This window comes from Chiloscyllium punctatum, chromosome 36 (genome assembly GCF_047496795.1).
Source record: "Chiloscyllium punctatum isolate Juve2018m chromosome 36, sChiPun1.3, whole genome shotgun sequence".
NCBI classification, from domain to species: Eukaryota; Metazoa; Chordata; class Chondrichthyes; order Orectolobiformes; family Hemiscylliidae; genus Chiloscyllium; species Chiloscyllium punctatum.
Window position 1 is genome coordinate 35,388,830 of NC_092774.1, and position 7,521 is coordinate 35,396,350.

General features: G+C 48.0%; 1 non-coding gene across 1 annotated transcript; it reads left to right on the forward strand.

Moving 5' to 3' along the window:
- Positions 1-5,263: 5,263 nt before the first annotated feature.
- On the forward strand, positions 5,264-5,335 carry trnae-cuc (transfer RNA glutamic acid (anticodon CUC)). The gene has a single exon. It is a non-coding gene; the product is annotated as a tRNA-Glu (tRNA).
- The last annotated feature ends 2,186 nt before the right edge of the window (positions 5,336-7,521 follow it).

The window sequence follows — 7,521 nt, forward strand, 5'->3', positions numbered from 1 at the left end:
TCTCTTTGTTGGCTACGGAGAGCAGTTGATCTTCCATAATTACACCGGCACCACTCCCCACCTCTTCCTCCGCTACATTGATGACTGCATTGGCGCCACCTCCTGCGCCCGTGAGGAAGTTGAGCAATTCATCAACTTCACCAACACATTCCACCCTGACCTTAAATTTACCTGGACCATCTCTGACATCTCCCTCCACTTCCTGGACCTCTCCATCGCCATTAATGACGACCGACTTGACACTGCCATTTTTTACAAACCCATCGTCTCCCACAGCTACCTGGATTACACCTCTTCCCACCCTACCTCTTGCAAAAATGCCATCCCGTATTCCCAATTTCTCCGCCTCCATTGTATCTGCTCCCAGGAGGACCAGTTCCACGACAGAACACACCAGATGGCCTCCTTCTTTAGAGACAGCAATTTCCCTTCCCACGTGGTTAAAGATGCCCTCCACGGCATCTCGTACACATCCCGCACCTCCGCCATCAGACTCCACCCCTCCAACCATAACAAGGATAGAACGCCCCTGGTGCTCACCTTCCACCCTACAAACCTTCGCATAAACCAAATCATCCACCGACATTTCCGCCACCTCCAAACAGACCCCACCACCAGGGATATATTTCCCTCCCCACCCCTTTCCACCTTCCGCGAAGACCGTTCCCTCCGTGACCACCTGGTCAGGTCCACGCCCCCCTACAACTCACCCTCCCATTCTGGCACTTTCCTCTGCCACCGCAGGAACTGTAAAACTTGCGCCCACACCTCCTCCCTCACCTCTATCCAAAACCCTAAAGGAGCCTTCCACATCCAACAAAGTTTTACCTGCACATCCACTAATATCATTTATTGCGTCTGTTGCTCCCAATGCGGTCTCCTCTAATTTGGGGAAACTGGGCGCCTCCTAGCAGAGCGCTTTAGGGAACATCTCCGGGACACCTGCACCAATCACTATATCGCCCCGTGGCCCAACATTTCAACTCCCCCTCCCACTCTGCTGAGGACATGGAGGGCCTGGGCCTCCTTCACCGCTGCTCACTCACCACCAGACGCCTGGAGGAAGAACGCCTCATCTTCCGTCTCGGAACACTTCAACCCCAGGGCATCAATGTGGACTTCACCAGTTTCCTCATTTCCCCTTCCCCCACCTCACCCTAGTTCTAAACTTCCAGCTCAGCACTGTCCCCATGACTTGTCCGGACTTGTCCTACCTGCCTATCTCCTTTTCCACCTATCCACTCCACCCTCTCCTCCCTGACCTATCAGCTTCATCCCCTCTCCGACTCACCCATTGTATTCTATGCTGCTTTCTCCCCACCCCCACCCTCCTCTAGCTTATCTCTTCACGCTTCAGGCTCGCTGCCTTTATTCCTGATGAAGGGCTTTTGCCCGAAACGTCGATTTCGAAGCTCCTTGGATGTTGCCAGTGTGTAGGAAGGGCTTCAGTCGGATCTGCCATCTGCAGACGCACGAGTGGGTCCACAAGTGAGAGAAGCCATTCAAGAGAGAAGCATAGGGAGGCATGGTGGCACAGTGGCACAGTGGTTAGCACTGCTGCCTCACAGCGCCAGAGACCCGGGTTCAATTCCCACCTCGGGCAACTGTCTGTGTGGAGTTTGCACGTTCTCCCCGTGTCTGCGTGGGTTTCCTCCGGGTGCTCCGGTTTCCTCCCACAGTCCAAAGATGTGCAGGTCAGGTGAATTGGCCATGCTAAATTGCCCATAGTGTTAGGTAAAGGGTAGATATAGGGGTATGGGTGGGTTGCGCTTCGGCGGGGCGCTTCGGCGGGGCGGTATGGACTTGTTGGGCCGAAGGGCCTGTTTCCACACTGTAAGTAATCTAATCTAATCTAATTCACGTGTCCCATGTGCGGGAGGGGTTTCACTCAGTCAGCTGCACTGCTGACCCACCAGCGGGTCCACACTGGACAGAGGCCATTCACCTGCTGTAAGTGCCGGAAGGGATTCACCTGCTCCTCCCACCGGCGGAGGCACCAGCGAGTTCAGGTGCTATCGCAGGGGGATTGAAGGAGCGATGGCCGAGTGCCAAGTGCTTATGCACGAAACGTCAATTGTCCTGCTCCTCGGATGCTGCCTGACCTGCTGTGCTTTTCCAGCTCCACACTCTCGACCCTAATCTCCAGCGTCTGCAGTCCTCACTTTCGTCCAGTAAGGGGTGAATGTCTATTCCTAGTCTTTTAGATCTATTAAAATCTTTCCCCTTCACCTTTACCCTCTAGCTTTGGAATACTTCTATCCAGGGGAAAAGACAGAAACGTTCAGAAACCAGACAAAATGTGGAGGCACAGGGGGAAAAATCAGCAAAAAAAAATGGCTTCGGCATTTTTCTCTCGTAATCTTATATTTGTCATGATCGGGAGGTACCCGTGTTGGACGAAGGTGTACGAAGTTAAAAATCACACAACAGCAGGTTACAGTCCAATAGGCTTGTTTGGTAGCACTAGCTTTCGGAGCGCTGCTACTTCATCAGGTGGTTTTGGAATATAACATCGTAAGTTCTTAGTCTTATGATGTTATACTCCGCAATCACCTGATGAAGGAGCAGGGCTCCGAAAGCTAGTGCTTGCAAATAAGTCTGTTGGACTATCACCAGGTGCTTTGTGATTTTTTAACTGAAAAGTTAGTAACAAATTCCTGCACACTGAGCATGCTCCGCGGTGTCAGCAAAGCACTGTGCATGACCGCCAGTGTTAGCAAGCACTGCGCATGACCGCCAGTGTCAGCAAGCACTGCGTATACTCTTGGGAGCGTGCGAGCTCCTTTCCATGGAGCAGTGTGGAACCTTGGAGGACCAGAAGGAGTCTGGTCCTCCTGCCAATCAGAGCCGGCCATTGTCGAAATGTGGAGATTGGACCGTGAGCTCTGAAGCTGCAGCTGCTCTTTTCTCTCTGCATAAGATTAAACGTCATCCCAGACTGTAACTTTCTTCGTCTGTCTAACATTTGTGAGGACAACAGTGTTTTTCTTTCCACTTTTTCATTCTGGGGTTCAATTGTTGACTTGCAGCAATTGAAAGGAAAGAGTGAACCGAGGGAGGGGCCAGACTCTGGAAAAGTTGATCCCGGTCTGTGTGTCAACTTGGAAACACATGGCAAATGCAGTACCACAGTGTGAAGTTATAGCCTTTGCAGTGTAAAAAGAAAGCAGAAAGGAGATGCATGGTTGAAATGGTGCTATGTTGAGATGTGGCGAACGTTAGATGCTGGAGATCAGAGTTGAATATTGTTGTGCTGGAAAACCACAGTAGGCCAGGGAGCAACTGAGGAGGAGGAGGAGGAGAGTCGACGTAACGGGCACGAGCCCTTCACCAGGAGTGATGTGTGGACAGACAAAGGGTCGTCAGCATCCTTCAACACCAGCCAATGCCAGTTGTCAGAAAGGTGCAGCAAGCAATGAGCAAAGCAAGTGGTATATATCAGCAAGAGGAATTGAGTTCAGAAGTGGGGATGTCTTTCTGCAGTCAGGTCCGCTATTGAATGTATTCAAGGCTGAGCTTACGTGACTTTGAAGAACAAAGAAGTTATGGGAAAAGGTAAGAAAATGGTTTTGAGACCAGTACAGAACAGTTACAGAGTCATACAGCACAGAAACAGACCATTCAGTCGAACTAGTCCATGCGGATTGTGTTCTGAAACTAAACTGGTCCCACCTGCCAGTGTTTGGCCCCTATCCCTCCGAACCTTTCCTATTCATGTACTTATCCAAATGTCTTTTAAACATTGTAACTGTACCTGCATCCAGCAACTCCTCTGGACATTGATTCCTCACATGAACTACTCTTTATCTTCTAAAAAAAGGTGCCCCTTATGTCTTTTTAAAATATTTCTTTCTTCATCTTCGAAATTTGCTCCCTAATCTTGAACACCCACACTCGGGAAAGAATACCTGCTGTTCACCTCATCAACACCCCTCATGATTTTATAATCCTCTCTGAGGTCACCTCTCAACCTCCGATGCTCCAGTGAAAAACAGAACTGTGTGGCAGAGTTCATGTATATATTTCCTTGTATGGTATTTTGTAAATAACATTCGTTTGCTGGTTGTTTGTATAGGGTATTTCAGGTTCATTAGACGCTGTTTAAGTGTGTTGGTAGGTTTATGGGCTACCATGATGTTGAGAGGGTTGAGTTGTCTGGACATCATTTCACAGATGTCGTTAATGTAAAGTAATGTGGCTAGGGTTTCTGCAGACGTTGTGTCTGCTTGTGTCAGTTTGTCGATATGAAACCGACACCCTGGGATTATTGGGTCGGCAAAAGTGCGGATTGCAGGTGCTGGAAACCAGAGTTTAGATCAGAATGGTGCTGGAAAAGCACAGCAGGTCAGACAGCTTCCGAGGAGCATGAAAATCGACTTTTCGGGCAAAAGCCCTTCATCAGGAATTGAGGCAGGTCCCCTCCCGGGTGGAGAGATATATTGGGGGTGGGGGTGTGCTGGGCCGAAAGTAGCATTGGTGAATGGGGGTGAGGATGGAGGTGACAGGTCAGAGTGGAGGGTGGAACAGATAGGTGGTAGATAGATAGATAGATTGATAGAGTTCTTGATTGATCCATTCTTTCCTGTCTGTTTTTTGTAGGTTTTGAAAGCTTTCCCAATCCTCTGAGTGGGTATTGGAGTTGGAAAGTTATGTTATGGCTGTACAGGACATTGGTAAGACCACTTTTGGAATAGTGAGTTTAATTCTGGTCTCCCTCCTATCAGAAAGATATTGTGAAATTTGAAAGGGTTCTGAAGCACCAATGGGCCCACAGAGGGGAACAGATAGATTGGCAGGAAGGACAGGTCATGAGGACAGCGCTAAGCCGGACGTTTGGAACTGATGTTAGGTGGGGGAAATGAGGAAACTGGTGTAGTCCACATGGATGTCCTGGGGTTGAATTTATCCGAGGCGGAAGATGAGACATTCTTCCTCCAGGCATCGGGTGGGGAGAGAGCTGCGATGGAGGAGGCCCAGGACCTGCATGTCCTCAGCAGAGAGGGAGGGGGTTTGAAATGTTGGGCCATAAAGTGACGGGGTTGATTGGTGCAGGTGTCCTGGAGATGTTCCCTCAAGCGCTGTGACTTGACTCTGCGAGGGGTCTCTAGTCTCCCCAATGTAGAGGAGATCCCATCGGGAGCAATGGATACAAGAAATGACATTGTTGGATACACAGGTGAACACCTTCTCACGACCGTGGCCCGGATTCGATTTCCGGGCAGGGAAGACATTTTCAATAGAGCTGACAGGCTGCATCTATGTCTCCCTGATGGTCTAGAGGTTAGGATCCGGTGCTCTCACCGCCGTGGCCCGGGTTCGATTCCCGGCCAGGGAAGCAATTTTCAGGGGTAAAGTCTGCCCATTCTTCTAAAATGTGCTGTGCAATTGTTTATTTATCTTCGTAGTCCCTGGGTGCTGCGGTGTGTCGTGGCTCATTGAATCTGTGTCCTGATTCAGATTGCTTTGTATGTGTCGTGATCATTGCTTCTTTAGGAAAAATCTTGTTTCGCGTGCGTTGTTTTCCAGTCGACGCTGTTTTGAATTTACCATTGATGTCGGCTCTGCTGTGACATCTAGAAATGGCACTTTGTTGTTGTTCTCCTCTTTTGTGAATTTGATGCCAGTAAAGAGATTGTTGATGGTGTTGTAGGTTCCCTCTAATTTGTTTCATTTTGTGATGACAAAAGTGTCATCACTGTGGCGGACACAAAGTTTGGGTTGGGTCGTTGGAAGGGCTGTTTGTGCGAGTCTTGCTACCCGACGCTTGTCGAAAAAACACATCATCTTCTGCCTTGGGACTCTCCAACCACATGGGATCAATGCAGGTTTCATCAGTTTCCTCATTTCCTCTCCCGCACCTTGCCCCAAATCCAACCTTCCAATTCGACACCAACCTCTTGACCTGTCATACCTGTCCACCTTGCTTCTCACCTATTTGCTCCACCCTCATCTCTGACCTATCACCATCAATTCCTACCTCCATCTACCGATTGCACTCCCAGCTGCCTTCCCTCCAGCCCCACTTCCTGCCCATTTATCTCTCAGCCCCCTTGGGCCACCCTTTCTTCCTGATAAAGAACTTATGCTCTAAACCAAGACTGTGATGAAGCAACATCCTCAACAAATACGAAATAGCTCCCAAGTCAGATTTCATTCCCTCTTCTGTTTCCCAGTTCTTTCAGAAATAAGGAATGTCTTTTTCTTCCACTAGAAAGTGGTCTTCCCCTTTGCGCTGTCTGAAGTGTTATCCCTCACCACTCCTTCAGACACCTTTTAAGAATCCTTTCAACCTGTTTTCCTAACAATTGTAGAAGTGACCAAAAGCAAACATTTCACTCCTCCTCAATGTCCCATTTCTCATCCAATGAGCCATTTTGTCATGTTGTCTATGTTACAAGCAGCCGAGTGCACTTGGTTTCTGAATTGCAATTTGGCCATTGAAGTGAACAGGATTAATATTTACCGACGGCTAGCTGTGTTTGCACTAACTGTAATTATCCACCAATACGATGTCTTTTGTTCCACCAAAACTGGAAACAATGATCTGTGTTTATATTGCAGTCGGATGTAGAAAATCATCCCAGCGATCTTCACGTTATTATAGTTTACTGAGGCCTTAACAGCATTGCGTGGCAGTTTGATGTGAATAAAACTTAGATGGAAAGAATGTAGATTGATGAGAAGTCAAAATGGCAGAGTGTCTGGCTACAATCGATCTGTCTGGCTTAATTATATGAGTGGCGGCTCTTCAAGAGCAACTTTCACTCCATCACTTCAACCAGCAAGAGGAGATAAGTGTGAACACAACATTCCAACTGTGACAGATACGCATTGCTTCGATGTAATTGATCAAAATCCTGGAACTCGCTCCTGAGCCTTTATTATAGACCACATCATATTTGTGAAGCAATTTAAGAGGCAGCTCACCACCACTTTTTCAAGGACGGTTTGGGAAGACTTGCTGGCAGTGCCAATGATATTCACATGATATTGGAGACGCTCTGATTATATGGATAGATGATTGGCTTACCAATGTTACTGTAGGGATAAGGGGTATGTTCAGGATCGCAACTTCCCACAGGGTACATTGCTGCGGCCAAAACTATTTACAATATGGATATGAATTACTTGGATAAGTGAAGTGAATGTACTATTGCCAAGACTGCAGTAGAGACAGTTGATTGGGATGCAGGTGGTGAGGATGACATGGAGAGCGATATCGACAGGTTAAGGAAATGAGCAAAACCTTGGCCGTTGGAATAGAATGTGGGAAAATGAGGTTGTGCACTTTGCCAAGAGGAAATGTGCTGAATGTTCAATGGAGAAATCTGCTGAATAGAAGGATTTGCAAGCTCACATCCATGAACACTTCATCCAAGTTCAGTGAGTAATAGGGAAGGCAAATGGGATGTTGCTTTTAAAATGGAGTATAAGAGTGGGGAGGTTATAGTGAACCTAAATCAGACACCAATTAGGCCACAACTGAACACTGGGAGAAGTTTTGGGCCTTTCAGCTAAGGA